This window comes from Bos indicus, chromosome 4, assembly GCF_029378745.1.
Source record: "Bos indicus isolate NIAB-ARS_2022 breed Sahiwal x Tharparkar chromosome 4, NIAB-ARS_B.indTharparkar_mat_pri_1.0, whole genome shotgun sequence".
NCBI classification, from domain to species: domain Eukaryota; kingdom Metazoa; phylum Chordata; class Mammalia; order Artiodactyla; family Bovidae; genus Bos; species Bos indicus.
Window position 1 is genome coordinate 103481109 of NC_091763.1, and position 16268 is coordinate 103497376.

At 48.1% G+C, this 16268-nt stretch overlaps 1 protein-coding gene and 1 long non-coding RNA gene across 4 annotated transcripts in view; one reads left to right on the top strand and one right to left on the bottom strand.

Annotated features, from left to right (window-relative positions):
• Nucleotides 1–16268, bottom strand: part of HIPK2 (homeodomain interacting protein kinase 2) — a 204574-nt gene that overhangs the window by 76519 nt on the left and 111787 nt on the right. The gene's annotated exons all lie outside the window — the stretch shown is intronic.
• On the top strand, nt 6115–15500 carry LOC139182769 (uncharacterized). The gene is made up of 2 exons (XR_011566326.1): nt 6115–6501; nt 15214–15500. It is a non-coding gene; the product is annotated as an uncharacterized lncRNA (long non-coding RNA).

Consider the following 16268-nt stretch of genomic DNA (forward strand, 5'->3'; position numbering starts at 1 on the left):
AGATAGCAACTGAGGCCTGGCTAATCCAAGGTCAACCTGGGGTTCGATTTTGAAGAAGATACAGCTTCCTTGGCAAACTGGAGATAGTAAAGAAGCAGCTCCGTCTTTGAGGTGCTTGACAAATGGGTGAAAGGCAAAGTGACTCAGAGACAAAGCTTCAGGAACAAATCACAGGGTGAGGTTGACCAGGAGCCCGCTCATTGTGTGAGCCTGCCCTGAGCCAAGGTGATGAGACTGGTCTAACCAAACGCTGTGCATCCTAAGAGCTCCACACATCCTCCACAGAAGAGATTTTCTTCTGTAAGAAAATCTGCTGTATGACGAGGAGGACGCTGTCCTCTGACAGTGACAAGGCTCTGACTCCAGAAGGGAAGCCAGCAAATATACCCAACTGGTGCCTGTGGTGGTCCCAGATTGATGTGACATATGCGACGAAAATTGTTTCAGAGGGGTTCTAGAAGTTCTTTCTCGGGGCCACTGCTGACAGCCATAAAACTGTGTGTGTGCTATGAGGATTCAAGATCCTCACTGGTGACGCTGCTATAATTGAGCACCTCCAGTTCTCACGAACAGAAATGCTCAAGACATCAGAACAAAGCATCACATCCACCTGGAAAGTTGATTATATATAATCAGGGTTTGACTGTGCTGGTGACGTCATTCTCACGCCATACTTGGACAGTCTCCCGAAGGAAGTGCGTTTCCTTGAGTCAACCAACCATTTCAGGACAATGTTAGAATCAGAGCGGAAGTTTTTTTGGATTTGTATTGGCAATGAACATTTTGACTCTGAGGAAGTCTTACCCGGTGTACACTAAATATACGCGCGCGTGCACACACACACACACACACACACACACATACACACATCTCCACCCTCCCATTCCCCACCCCTGTGCTGACCCTTGGTTCCCAGCTCTGCTTCAACTCTGCAAAGTTCAGCACTAAAATCTAACCTTCTTGCTTATCTACCAGAAGAAAAGGTTGGATCTGGAACTCAATAACTATAATCTCCAAAGGCTTCTAACAATATTGGTATAATTAGGAAACCGGTTCCCAGATATCTAGAGGATATACTGACGTTAGCCTCTAATTCTTTGTAAATCGCTTTAAGAAATGGTCCTGGGAAGAATGACTTAGACTTCATAACGGGTCATTTTGAAAACATGGACCCTGTCCTAGAATTCCTTATCCTCTTGACATGTATCACGCACTGTGTCTACTCAGCCCACCCCACACCTGGTGGTCCTGTATCTCCCAGGTCTCTGGGGCTTGTTATCATGAAGTCAGGGGATGCTGGAGAAAGCCTGCTCTTGCCGTCCAACACCCCATGGGACGATAACATTACCAGACTTTATGCTCATACTTTTGGCGAAAGTACATGCTCAGTAAATGTCTGTGGAAGCACCTGTTGGCCAGGGAAATGGAATCTCAGATTTCGGCACGTCTACATCCGGTCCCATCACTTCATGGCAAATAGATGGGGAAACAATGGAAACAATGACAGACTATTTTCTTGGGCTCCAAAATCACTGCAGATGGTGACTGCAGCCATGAAATTAAAAGATGCTTGCTCCTTGCAAGAAAAGCTATGACAAGCCTAGACAGCGTATTAAAAAGCAGAGACAGTACTTTGCTGACAAAGGTCTGTCTAGTCAAAGCTATGGTTTTTCCAGTAGTCATGTATGGATGTGAGTTGGACCATGAAGAAGGCTGAGCACCAAAGAATGGATGCTTTTGAACTGTGGTGTTGGAGAAGACTCTTGAGAGTCCCTTGGACTGAAAGGAGATCAAAACCAGTCAATCGTAAAGGAAATCAGTCCTGAGTATTCATTGAAAGGACTGATGCTGAAGCTCCAGTACTTTGGCCACTTGATGCAAAGAACTGACTCACTGGAAAAGACCCTGATGCTGGGAAAGATTGAGAAGGGGGCGACATAGGATGAGATGGTTGGATGGCATCACTGAGTCAATGGGAGTTTGAGGAAACTCTGGGAGTTGGTGATGGACAGGGAAGCCTGGCGTGCTGCATCCATGGAATGGCAGAGTCAGACACGACTGAATGACTGAACTGAACTACACCTAGAGATTCTTTTTACACACGTACGGCTCCAGGTTCTTTTATAAAGTTAAAAAAGGCTTTGATTGATTGTGAATAACAACACATGTAAAAAGATGTGCATAGAGCAAAAACATAATGGCGCTGTGACTTATCAGAAAGCATCGCCCGGCATCACTCACAGCCGGGTGGAGAGACGCAGTGGGCATCACCAAGCCCCTCCCGCATACCGACCCCTCTCTGTATGAGGTGGTGACACGTGGCCTGTACAGGAGTGTGTGCATCTTGTAGTGTGGCCCCCACGCCTCCAGGAATCAGGTCCTTAACAGGAGGACCAGACCAGAGTCCTGGCTCACAGGGGCAGGCGTGCAGCGCAAAGCCCGGGGCAGCTGGCTGAGGGGGAGAAAGAAGACAAAACCTCGGATGTCCTTTTTAGTTCTGCTGGTTGACTGTTTCTTCTGCTTTGTTGCTAGTCTGCTGACTGAAACTGAGGGTTGAAACTGCATTTCGAGCTTCCCTGGAAAGTCAGCTGATACCAAGAAGGCCTCACCCATGAGGCACTGTCACCGGCTGTCACCCTTCGCTTCCTGAGGCCACTCCTCTTTTCTCTGCGCTGGGAGGGAATTTGGAATTTGAGTTCCAGACCCATGGCAGATGCAGCCCCTCCACTTTATTCAGAGTGGTTATGTGTCACCCCCAATGGGGTGGAAGTGGGATATCAGGCCTGGAAGAAAGGAGGGGTCTCCTTCACACCTTTGAGTGAGTTAACTCAAGGCTCAGCCATTGATGCCTTCAAACCAGGGTGCCGGAGAAGACTCTTGAGAGTTCTCTGGACAGCAAGGAGATCAAACCAGTCAATCCTAAAGGGAATCAACCATGAATATTCACTGGAAGGACTGATGCTGAAGCTCCAATACTTTGGCCACCTGATGTGAAGACTGATTCATTGGAAAAGACCCTGATGCTGGGAAAGATTGAAGGCAAAAGGAGAAGGGGGCAGCAGAGGAGATGGTTAGATAGCATCGCCGACTCAACGGACATGAATTTGAGCAAATGTTGGGAAATAGTGAAGGACAGGGGAGCCTGGCGTGCTGCAGTTCATGGGGTCGCAAAGACTTGGACATGATTCAGCAACAGCTCAACAGCCTCTATCCCAAATAAAAGCACACTAAGAAGGTACTATTACTTATAAGAAATTATTGATTTCGGTGGAAAAGTTTTCATTGGTTAACACTTAGCTTCCACTGGCCCGTAGTGAGTTCTCAGAAATGCTTCTCAGGGCTGGACTGAACCAGCACGAGGCTGGAGAGCCAGTATGCTGTACTGCGTGGGGCCCCCTGATGCCCAGCTCTTGGCAAGTGAATGGTACCAAAGTCAAGGCTCGTCCTTGGGTTATTTCCCTTCTTATGGCACCAGCTGACTCTGTGGCTCACATTGCTAAATCAGGAGGCGGTCTTTATGGCTGATGGATGGGGGTGAGGAATACAGGGCCTGGCGATAAACCTGCTCCTTCTTTGAAAGGGAGATGCATTCAGTGTCACCGATTGGAGACATACCAATCAAGAGAGCTGGAGCTGAAACCTGAGATATGGAGAGGAGCCCACTGAGTAAAGATGTTGAACACATGCTGGAGGGTGACCTTCCCTGTAGCCATGGGGATACTTCCATCCTCAGACAAGACCTCCCTCCTGCTATTGCGCTGTCGGTAGAGAATTATAGAGAAAGAAGGGCCAAGGCTAGCAGATACGCTACCTAAGCAAGTTTTCAACTAAAGCCAGTGGCCACCCTGGCCGATGGAGCAGGTTCTGGTCCACAGAGTGTAGGAAGTGTCCTGTCTGCACGTGGACAGGTGCGTAGAGGAAGAAGAGCCAGGTGGATGAGGCTGGCTCTGCCAGGAGACCAGATGGGCAGAGGAGAATGGAGGCACCATTCTTCATTCAATTCTACTGCAGGACATGCTGCAGAGGGGACTTAAACCACGGTCTGCTCAGACCTGCCCTGGTCAGGGCAAAGATGCGGCCCCCGTGGCGGCTGGTTGTTTGTTCCGACGGGAGTTAGGATGAGAGAGTGGGCATAAATCCCAGGTCTCCAGCCAAAGGCAGCTGATCGAGGGAAAACCTAATATTCAACTTTTCCTAGAGGAACTGGAAACAAAACAGAGCTCCAGTTTGCTTTCTTGTGCTCGCTTGGGTCATGGAGGAAAAACAAAGATGGCTTTTTGCAGCTGACATGAGGGGCTGCCGGAATGCAGGGGCCGATGCATGCTCTGAAAGGGCCCCCATCCTTCGACTGCTGCAGGATAGAGGGACGGAGGCCACCGGGGACAGCCAGGGACGTCACCGTGACAGACCTACAGCACGCTGCAGACGAGAACCTGGAAGACACTTCTGCCGGTGGAAGGGGAGCAGGCTGTCCCCCCAGATGAGAACACCACTGCTCATCTGTCCAGAAACTTGTTTTTCTCATCCGAACAATGGGGCCTCTTTGTAATCCAAGAGCTGGGACTCTCGGATCTTGCCTTTGGAATGGAGCAGCCTTCAGCAAAAGAGATTAAAATGTTCATCTTGTTCCTTGGAGCACCGAACCCCACTCCAGCTGAGTGGACTAACCCAAGTGCAGAAATAGGGCGTTGCACATCAGTCGGCTGGGGCTCAGGAGGTGGAGGAAAAGGAAAGGAAGATGGACTTGAGAGGGAGGGGGGGATCTACCTAGTGGGGGCACAAGAGGCGACAGGGCAGAACCATCCAGACTCATCAGGGTGGTCAGGACGAGGCCCTGGAAGCACGCCCAGCATCCCTTCCAACCGCCCTCGCTCCCCACCCCCAGCCGCACCTCCAGTTTGCCTCTATGGAAAGCCCTCCTCTGGCCATCAAGGCTTCCAACTCGAATCCTGCCTCTTCTAGAATTCTGTCCTGACCAAGGCGCTCTCTGAGTCTGTGTCCCCACAACACATCTGCCAGTTCCAGTCTTTTATTCATCGCTGCCCTGATAAATTTCTTAAAATGAGAAAAATCTACCAGCGGCTCCTCAGCTGGACAGAAAGCATCTCGAGGCAGTGGGCGTCTGTTATTTATCCCTGCAAACCCGGCCTAAGTGCTGTGGGGGTGAGTCCTCCACATATACGGGTGGCCACGCGCCACACTCACGGGTTGGGAGAGGCAGAGGTCTCAGTCTCCTTTTCCTACCACAAACCCTGCAGGATGTAGTCAATGTTCAATACACAGATGCTTGCTGACGAAAGCCATTTTCTGGGGAAGAAGTAAACACAGGGACTTCTTACTATTTGTTGTTTATGCATCATAGATGATGTGTGGCTTCCCTGATGGCTCAGGCAGCAAAGAATCTGCCTGCAATGCAGGAGATGCGGGTTCGATCGCTGGGTCAGGAAGATCCTCTGGAGGAGGAAATGGCAATCCACTCCTGTATGCTTGCCTGGAGAATCCCATGGACAGAGGAGCCTGGCGGGTTATAGTTCATAGGGTCGCAAAGAGTTGGACATGATTGAGCACGCACATGCATGTGTTTATGTGCCAGGCAAGAGAAGGGATAGAGAACAAGTGAGCCCTGTCTGGTACTTCTCTGATAACGGGGATTTCCATGGAGAAATCCTTCATTTCTAATGGAAGAGGCTTGACCTAGGAAGTTTGTATCTTTAAAAGATATGGAGGAATGGTAGGTGAAGAGAAGAAACTATTTATCTGGAATGGAGGAAAGAAATAACAAATGGAGATGAGAAGAGAGGAGGCAGCTAGGGAGATTTTAAAAGATACAACTGAAAAAAAAAAGAAACCACAAGCAATTAAATGAATGTTTGAAAGAATGGTAGTCATCATTGGTACGAAGTTTTGAAAAATCATTTAAAGTAACCGAGCTTGTCACCCTCGCCTCTGTAGAGTGTCAGTTATGTAAGCAGGTCTTTGTATGTGTACATTTAGGCTTGTCCTGGCTTTCCCCACGAGATCAAAAGTTCCTTGAGAAGACAGAGCCTATGTTTGCTTCCTAAGGAAGTGCTAAGCCGCCAGAGAGCAGCCTGGTGGTGCTCTGCACACAACAGGTGTTCAATCAGCATTAACCAATCAAATTCTGACTCCTCGTTGAAAGCCTCTGACGAAACTGTCTAGTTCCTTTTCATTCAGGCTCAAAAAGAGTTTGTTTTTCAAGGAACAAAACAACCCCAAATACCCCCAAAGATTCAACTCTAGATTCAAATTGGTGGCTAAGTGGAACAATTCTGCCTGACTCTTTAACGATGCTAACTTGTGTGAAAAATCAAACAGATGTCTTCCTTCCTGTCTCTTCTGGGGTCCCCTGACTTTACAGAGGCTGACAGGCTTCAGACGATCACAGGGCCATCACTGGGGACTCACCGTTCAGACCAGGAAATCAATACCGCTGGAGGAAGTGTGGCATGTACAACACCGAGGACTTGGGGTTGCGTAGAGGTAAGGCTGATAAAAGAAATACGGCGCATGTTCCCTAGCCTGGTTATGTGTTTTATTTTCTCTGCAATTGCATCAGCAATTTAAATGTGAGTTTCATTCCTAGGTGCACCTAACATCTGGTGAAAATGACTCCATTTTGCAAGGTGGGGCTGAAGGTCTGTCATTGGTTCCATCATCCCTACTGAGAGGCCACAGCCACATCCCACACCTTTGTCACCGGCCCATCTGCATTATCCTTAGCACCATTTTCAGGCCTGTCCTGCCTGCCTGAGGGAGGCAATTTTGGGAGGGAAAGGCAGGGGGCAGAGGTGGGAAAACGATGCTACATGGGTGTTTTTCTTTCCCAGTACTGTGTTCAATATGGACAAATATTTGTGTAGCCTCTGTATTTACCATTAATACTGGGATGAACTAATTAGGGACTAAATTTTACTATGGGAAGCAGCAAAGCCTGGGGCCGGAGTTGGGGAGGGGACAAGGAAAGCAAAACCCCCAAACGCAAGAACACAAACACACTCAAAGCTGGCATCTGAAGGTATTATTCACAAACAATATGGGAAAAGGCAGAAGTGTATTTCCTCTGTTCTTCTAAAGGGAAGTTCAGAAAAAGGTCAGGAATAGAACAATGAGGGCCATCTATCACAGCAGCCTGTAACCTAGAAAGGTTACTTACACGCCTGCAGCCTCCTTTCTCAGTTCTGTAATTACCACTCCCCTTCCACAGATCACACGCCACTACGGGCCTTATGAATTATGCATTTCATTTCCATCCACCTATGCCCTTCTCGGTGACCAGGGCTAAGGTGGAGTGGGCGGGGCGAGGCGGTCCCCCCACCCCCACCCCGCCCCGCGCCCCCCTCACCACCCGGGTGCGCACGCAGACTCGCTGGCCCCAGAGCACAGCGCAAGGCACACTCGTGTGGTTTTGCCTGGTGTTGACCTTCAATTCCCAGACTAAGGTTTTGTTTATTGAACAAATAAGCACTAGCTACCAGCAGGGATTTTCCTAGCGGAAATCACGGTGGGGCACGTTTCCTTCCCCTGAACATTTTTATTGAGGCGAAATGTGGTTAAAATGAGTATTTAGAGTGGTTTTAAAGGAGGCAAAGGCAGGGTGCAGTCTGAGGGTGCGCGCGTGCGCGTGCGTGTTGTGTCGGGTCTGTATGTCTGCGAGGTGCAGCCTGAGTGATGTATGTGGTGTGTGTGTGTGTTTTGTGTGTCTATGTTTGAAGCAGGCAGCAGCTCCCACTCCGTCCTGCTGCTGGAGCTGGGATGGGGACTGGCACAGGGGATACCCGAAATAGATACAGTGGCATGAACTTCTGACCTTCTGAAAACTGGCACCCCTCTCCTACCAATTCAGAGGGCTCCAGGAAGTCTCTGGGGGCTATTAGTCTTCACAAATGATATTAATATACCAAAGCGGGTACCATCCTTGGCTCAGGACACTACTTCTTCAGGATTTTCCTTTCAAATCTTTAAAAAACATTAGGCTCACTAGAGAAGTGTCATCTCAGACAATCCACAGAATATGAGAACAGGGAAACCCCGTGAAGCAGACAGAGGGAAGCAGTAATTGAAAGCCCTTCCCTGAACAGCAAACAGTATACCTGAGTCTATCACTGTGAGAGGTGATACAGGTAGAATTTTTAAATCTACTTTTGAAAAGTGCTTTTTGACACATTTGGAGATGACAGTTTTAAGACTGGATATGAAAATAGGGTATTTAATTCCTGAGGTTCATCTCCAGAACACAATAGTAAATGAGATGAATATTAGGGATAAATCACTAGGGCATAAATGTTATTCCTTTAGGTTTTTTTTTTGTTTTAAACTACTCTCAATGATCATCTGTTTAAAAAGGATTTACTGACTACTGAACTTCCCTAATGGTACACTGGATAAGAATCTGCCTGCTAAAGCCGGGGACACAGTTCAACCCCCACCTGGGACGATTTCACACACTGTGGAACAGCTAAGCCCACATGCTGAAACTACTGGAGCCCAGGCTTCACAAGAGAAGTCACTAAAACGAGACAGCAAAGAGCAGCCCCCATTTGCTACACTTAGAGAAAGCCAGTGAGCAGCAATGAAGACCCAGTGCAATCAAAATAAACTAAAAGGATTTACTGACTACTGTAAGCACAGCTGTGACACACAGCATCTAGGAGCCTCCAAGATGGCTCCTAGACGCTCACCTCGTCATATTCAATAGTGAATCCCCTCCCACACTGAATCCTCCCACACAGGATACTGCAGAAACAATGTGACTGCTGAGACTAGGTTATAAAAGACATTGCATCTGCTACCCCGCTCTCTCTTGGATGGATCACTCTGTGAGAAGCCGGTGGCCATGTTGTGAGGATGCTCAAGCAGTTCTAGGCAGAGGCCCACACAGCAAGAAACTGAGGCCTCCTGCCAACTGCCTGCACCAGCTTGGCACCAGCCAGGACAAAGAGCCACTGAGGAAGATCCTCTAGCCCAGGCCAAGTCCTCGGATGACTGCGGCTCCCCCTTGAGAAGCTGACTGCAACCCTATGAGAGAACTGGAGCAGAACTGTCCAGCCAGGTTGCTCTCAAATTCCTGGCCTGCAGATACTGTGAGATAATACATATATATTATTGTTTTAAGTCAATGAATTTTGAGGTCATACGTTATGCAATGATGGGTAACTAAAACCCACATGTGACCAGACTTCTAAGAGAGGAGGGATTATGCAAAAGAAGCTTGAGACTTGTTCTCGAGACAAGCCTTAGCTGAGCATCTGCCTGGTGCCCATAGCTGTACTAGACGCTCCTCCTAGTCCCTTCTCTGTGGGCATACACACTCTGGATGTCAGTGATCAACCTCTTAAAAAAGTAGGTGGTACAATGAAACCAATGACCAAGGAGGACTTTCAAGTGCCCAGAGGCAGGAATGCCTGAAAGACAGAATAAAGGTTGCAAACTGTTACCCTGTAGGAAGCGTGTGACACAGACACATAAATGGTTTGGCCTGCAAAGGGTTAAAAATCCTTTTTGAATTAGTTGTTAACATTTAGAAATCAAGTGGTCTTTCTTAAAAATCTGGATTTCTGGCTTCTCTTGAAATTCCGAGGCTCCGGCAACTCAGGGCTACAGGTCTGTGCTTGGCAACAATTAGCCTGGGCTGGGGAGCTCTGCCCCCTTATGTGGCATACAGGTGTGTCTCCCGCTGTGCCCTCGCAGCTCGATGATTTTACCCGCCTGGCCCTACAGGCATGTGAGCTTGCCACCCACAGAAAAGAGGCAAGAGGAAGGACGAATGGAGGAGCTAAGCAAAATGACTGCTTTTAGCTTATATACTGAAGACTTTTTTGAGTGGTAGAAAGCTAGTTATCTTTTATTAAACAAAAAACGTTTCATCAACAGCTACCCCAGAAGCCAGGGACACTTTAGAACTTAGAAGGAATGTACAATAATGATTACACTTTACATTAAACAGCATGAAGTTTAGAAGGATCCCACGTGAAGTGTATGCAGTGTTTGTTTATGAAGGTCTCCATTACAGAAGACCTCAGCTGAGAGGAAGTGGGATGCCGGAGTCTCACTTTGCTGACCTGGCTTTCGACGAGCACAATAATTCACAATAACAGAAGAAAGGAAGGCTCTGGCGCCATAACTCAGTGAATATCCTCTGGATTCGTCTCTCCTATAAGATACAATAATATACCCTTTTTTGGCCCTCTCCCAACTTTCCATTTGAAATAGGATTAAAATCAGTTTTCAGAGTGGCTTACTCAGGAATTAACTAACCAATCCCTGGATAACTTGATTCCTGAACAATTTCTATACAGTCCTTTGAAAATTTATAGAGGAGGAATACAGTATTAACAATGTCATGCTCTTAAGACCATCTTTTCTAAACAGTCAAGTGCTGAGTGGGAGGTCAGGGGCCCTTGGGCTTCCTTAAAAAGCTGCTCAAGGTGGTTTTTATAAGAGCACAAGAAAGACACTCTGCCTGCCTCCCCATCCCCGAGCCCACCCCACGCTCAGGGAACGATGTCGTAAATGTGATCACCAGTATTTATGGAGCTCCTCGGGTGTTCCAGACTCTGCTAGAGGGTGATACAAAGTCATGGTTTCTGTTCTCAAGAAGCTTAGCAGCTGGTGGACATGGACAGAAGGGATATACCTCAGATGGCCACTAAGTTTACAGACAGTAATCGCTGTCTTTCATTCAACAATACTTATCAAGCATCAATTCTGTCCTGATGCTGAGTATTTGGGAATGAACAAAAATGGGGCGTCTCTGCCCTCCTGGGGCTTACACTCTAGTGGACTTCAGTGACTTGATCCAGGCTGGGAAGAACACAAGCAGGTAGGATTTACTGTGACCACTAGGCATGGTAGTGGCTACCCACCCCAGTGTTCTTGCCTGGAGAATTCCATGGGCAGCGGAGCCTGGTGGGCTGCAGTCCAAGGGGTCACAAAGAATCAGACACGACTGAGCGACTAACACACTAGAAGTGGTAGACTTTCAGCTGACTTTAGAGGGTCCCAAGAGGGGAGAGGGCCTGCAGACGGGAAAACTGTAAGTGAAGGCGCAGAGGCAGGAAAACACAGGAGTGTCCAGGGGAACAAGGAAGGGACACCAGGACCTATGACCCAGGGCAGCAAGCACTAACCCTGCATTTCCGGTGCGCTGGTCCTGAGGTCAGATAATGAGCTGTTCTTTGATTCCTTTACTCAGAAAGTACAGACACAAGGGGGTTTGTCTCTAACCATGAGTAACTGGAGAAGATGGCACTGGGGATTATTAAATGTTGTAAAGTAGATGGTGGGGTTAGAGACTTCATGGGACAAACCACACCTCCCACACCATAAAGAAGGCTGAGTGCTGAAGAACTGATGCTTTCAAACTCTGGAGCTGGAGAGTCCCTTAGACATTAAGGAGATCAAACCAGTCAATCCTAAAGGAAATCAACCCTGAATATTCACTGGAAGGAGTGATGCTGAAGTTGAAGCTCCACTACTTTGGCCACCTGATGCAAAGAACCGACTCATTGCAAAAGACCTTGATGCTGGGAAAGATCGAGGGCAGGAGGAAAAGAGTGACAGAGGATGAGATGGTTGGATGGCCATCTCCGACTCAATGGATATGATGAGTTTGAACAAACTCTGGGAGACAGTGAAGGACAGGGAAGCCTGGTGTGCTGCAGTCCATGGGGTTACAAAGAGTCGGACAAGACTGAGCAACCAAACAGCAACACCGGGGCCATATACTGTAAAGGCCTGACACACGGGCCTTGGAAGGAGGCCTTCACGTCCTGTTGGCGATGCCACTGAGAGGTGAGAAGTGAGAAAGGAAGTGAGCCACACAGCCTCAGGGGGCACAGCCCAGGACATGATAGATGATGCCAAGTTTTCCGTCATGTTAGCAAAGCTTTTCCACTTGTTCAATGTTTCTTCCTTCCCAGATGTTGTGTGTGTGTTGGGGGGAAGCAAACCACACTCACCTGGTCCCAAAGACTTGGTCCTTAGTAACATGAAACAGTTCTGTGTATGTGCAGCCTAGCGTGTTGGATGACACAGAAGCAAAACAGCGTCCTAATGGTGCAGAGACCCGACAGAACCATGTTCAAGTGGCCTTAATGGTATGGGGCACACAGAGAAGTGGCTGCTGCCTGAGTGGCTCTTCAAGGTAAACGTCACTTGAAACACATCTTAGGAGCTGCCTCGAACATTTAGGAGGGAGTGGCCCTCTTGTGGACGGGGTTTCACTGACCTGTCATCTGATCCCCTAGGCCCCCCATGATACATCAGTGCAGTCTCCATGGAGGGCGTGGTAGCCAAGCATGATGAGGATTCTTAACAATCAGCCAAGTTCTGATTTCTCAAAAAGTGAGCTCGTCTTGATATTCTTGGTAATATCAACTCTCAAACCTCTCCTTGGATCGCCCACCCAATATTTATTTTGGGAACAGCTTAAATCGAGAGAAAAGCTATTTATTTAATAAGTTAAACAAAAGCTGTTGCAGGGATTCCTCGTGAGTGGGAGGCTGGATGGGGTGATTTCTCAAGTCCTCGCCAACACCATGGCTCTAGGATTCAATTCCACCTTCCTTCTGATCACATGCAATTACACAGGCAGAGGGGATGCAGAGCAATGGAAGACCATGCATTAGCGTGAAGGGCTGTTATGACCATGGAGGAATGCACAGGATCAGAAAGCATCCCTGGGGATGAGGGTCCTCAGCCAGAGCTGCGGTCTGTGAGCCAGTGGCTGAACTCCAGGTGCCAACAAGGTGCAGAGTTAACGTCAGTTGTCAGTAACCACGTTTAGTCAAGGGAGCATCGTCACAATAAACGCAGACCAGGGAAACAGCAGGCAGAAGTACTGAGAAGGCAAACAAAGCAAGAGCAGATGAAGCAAGTGGTGATAGATAAGCAGACATCGATCTTCCCTTTGGAACGAAGGGAAGGTGTATCATGAGTTAAGCCGTTAGTTGCAGTGGCCGGCCCTGGGTTCCTGGAGATGCAGGAAGGAGAGGCCAGCAGTGCCGGCTGCCTCCCTCTGTAGCCGCTGCTCATTCCGCGCTGCAAGGCCTTTGCTTTGGGTTCGGATGCGCTCACTTCCTCTTTCTTTTCTCCTTTCTCTTCTCTCCTTCGTCCTTTTTTTTTTTTTTTTTTTTAATTTTTATTTTTGGCTGTGCTGGGTCTCCTTTGCGGCATTCAGGGTCATTTCTTGCAGCCTGTGATCTTCTCTTGCTGTGCACAGGTTCAGTTGCCCTGCGGTGTGTGGGATCCTAGTTCCCCAACTAGGGATCGAACCTGCATCCTCTACATTGGAAGGCGGATTCTTTACCACCGGACCACTAGGGAAGTCCCTCCTTCTTCCTTTTAAAGCAGTGTTGGCCACCATATGCCCCCTCTGATTGGTGGGCTCCCCTTCTCCTCAGACCTTCCGCCACTGCCCATGTAACTCACCCGTCCAACTTAAGATGTGTGATTAGATCTGTAGTTTAGAAACATAACTATTAATTACTTGTGACTAAGATTTGAAAAGAAAGAGCCCTCTCCTGCTAGGCCCCCGGAGAAGCAGTCAGAGCTGAGAAGGCCAGGGGGAGGGAGTCTGGAGCCCAGCACATCATTTCAGGTGGGTGGGGACCCCCCCCCACACCGGGAGCCCCCCACCACTAGGAAAACTGCTCTTATAGCAACACAACCTCCTTCTGTGCAGACCCACTGGCCTTCTCAGTTCCCATCCTTAGCCTCCCCACTCTTTCTCTCTAAAGTTTTATTAATGTAGTTTTGGCTACAGTGGGTCTTTGCTGCTTTTCAAAGGCTATTTCTCTAGTTGTGGTGAGCAGGGGGCTACTCTTCGTTGCGGTGTGTGGGCTTCCCATTGCGGGGGCTTCTCTTGTGGAGAACAGGCTCTCGGGGCTTCAGCAGTTGCAGCACACGGACTCCGTAGTTGCTCTTTTGGGCTCTAGAGTGCGGGCTCTGTAGTTGCGGCACATGGGCTTAGCTGCTCTGCAGCATGTGGGATCTTCCCGGACCAGGGATCGAACCTGTGTCCCCTGCATTGGCAGGCGGATTCTTATCCACTGCGCCACAAGGGAAGATCCTCCCCTCTCTTTGATAGCAGATAATCTTCAACTCATTCTATTTTGGGGGGTGCTGCACTGAGTCTTCATTGTGGTGCTTGGACTTAGCGAGCAGATTCAGTAGTTGTAGCTTATTTTGCCCTGAGGCATATGGGATCTTAGTTCCCCAAGCAGGAATCGAACCCACTTCTTGCAAACTGGAAGGCAGATTCTTAACCACTGGACCACTTTCAAAATCCATTCAGATGTGTAAATGTGCTTCACTGACTCTCCACTTCCTCCTGTCATTCTTGTCTTTCCTTTCTGCCTCCTCTTGCTTACTCTGGACCCCCAGCGGCACTCGTTCACTGTGGTTCACTGTCCAGCATCGGCCGTCAGACGTCAGTCCCAGCTCCTCCACCTCTAGGCCCATAGTATAAAAGATGGGAGTATCTTTACTTGGGTGCCCCAAATGGAACTATCGCCTTCCCCTTTCAAAATGGGGTTCCTTTCCCATATCACCCCATTTTATCCCAGTAGAACCATTATTTTTTATCTTCAAAATTAGGGCCCTCAAGTCATATCTGCCCATGGCATCTTCCCTGAAATCCCAAGTTTCTGATTTCTTTGTTTTGGAGTCACCTTTTCCTCTTCCCTCTCGGGGCCATGACTCCCAGGGGCTTAACCCAGATTTCTGACAGAGTCTCCTGGCTGGTTTCTCTGCCTCTAATCTTTCTCCCTTCCAATCCTGTCTAAGACTCTGCCAGGCTTGTTTTCCCAGAACGGCTTTCATCATACCAACTTCCTTCCTCCAATTTGCTACCCCATGCAATCCAAGTTCTAATTGCCTCCCAGCCCCTGAGCAGCCATTCCCATCTTTTTATCCCATCCTGTTTCTGTTTAATAACTTCTTTCAAGCCCGTATCTTCCCTTCTTACTCCTTACTTTTCTGTGTCACCTTCACCTGAAGTGCCTTCTCCATCTCCTATTCAAATCGTAAACATCTTCAGAGTCCAGCTCAAGGCTCTTTATTAGCCTCACCCAGGCTCTTCCCCCCAGGAGCTCCAGACTGCTCTCCGTGCCCCCTTGCTCACTGCCTCTCACAGGAGGCATCACACCAGCCTGGAGACCTCTCTGTTAGATACCGTTTGCTTTGTCTTTGCAGGTCACGATCCTGCTGTTTACAGACTTGGGATGACCCCAGTGTGCCTTCAGACTCATCTACTCAGTTCTTCAGTTTACTAGTCCAAACTCTTCAGCCTGACCTCTGTGGAGCTTGTGACCTCACCTTTGGCTCCTCATCTCTAGATTGGACAGTTCCTGCACATTCTGCCGGCACTCAAACGACCCCTGGCCAGAAGGCCCTGCTTGCTAGCTCTTTAAAAAAAAGTGGTTTTTTTTTTTGTGTTTGTGGTAAAGTCACATAATATAAAAGGTACTATTTTAACTGTACAGTTCAGTAGCACTAAGTATGCTCACATTGTTGTGCAAGTCTCACTATGATCTGTCTCCTGAATTTTGCACCTTCCTAAACTGAAACTCTGTCCCCATTAAACACGAACTCCCCATTTCCGCTCCCAGTCCCCCAGTCTCTGATTATGCAGTCCTATCTCTGCCCAACATTCAGTTCTAGTTCTTCCCCCAGAGACTTTATTGGTACATTCCAGAACTCTCTTCTTTCCCTTCACTCACCTTCATTAAGGCTAATTCTTTCTAGGTGTAGCAGTTTGATCCTTCCAAGTAAGCTTTAAGCTTCTTGATGAAAAACCACGACATCTTTTCCTGGACACCCATGCCTCTGCCCCTAGTCTTATATATTAGGTGCTTACTGAAACACAACTTGTCTTATTTTGCCTCACACCATGCACCTGGCCACCATTCTTCTAGATTCCCTTTAAAAGTTCTGGATCAGGGATCAGGAGACCTGGGTTCTACACCTGTTCCTGGTTAAGTCTCTTAATTGTTATGAGCCTAAGTTGTCTCAACTCTGAGACGGTAAGAATAATTCCTACTTGGTTACCTTATATATTGGGGTAAAGATCAATGGAGTGTCAATAATTCTCTCACTCAATAATTCAATGTTGTGTTATAGATATGACCAAGCTATTAAGGGCCAGTGAGCCAAGAATTTTCAACCCCACTGAGTTATTTTCATGGAACAATTTCCATGAGAAATGGGGAGGCAAAAACAAAATTTTCTTCTTAGAAACTATCTCAGTG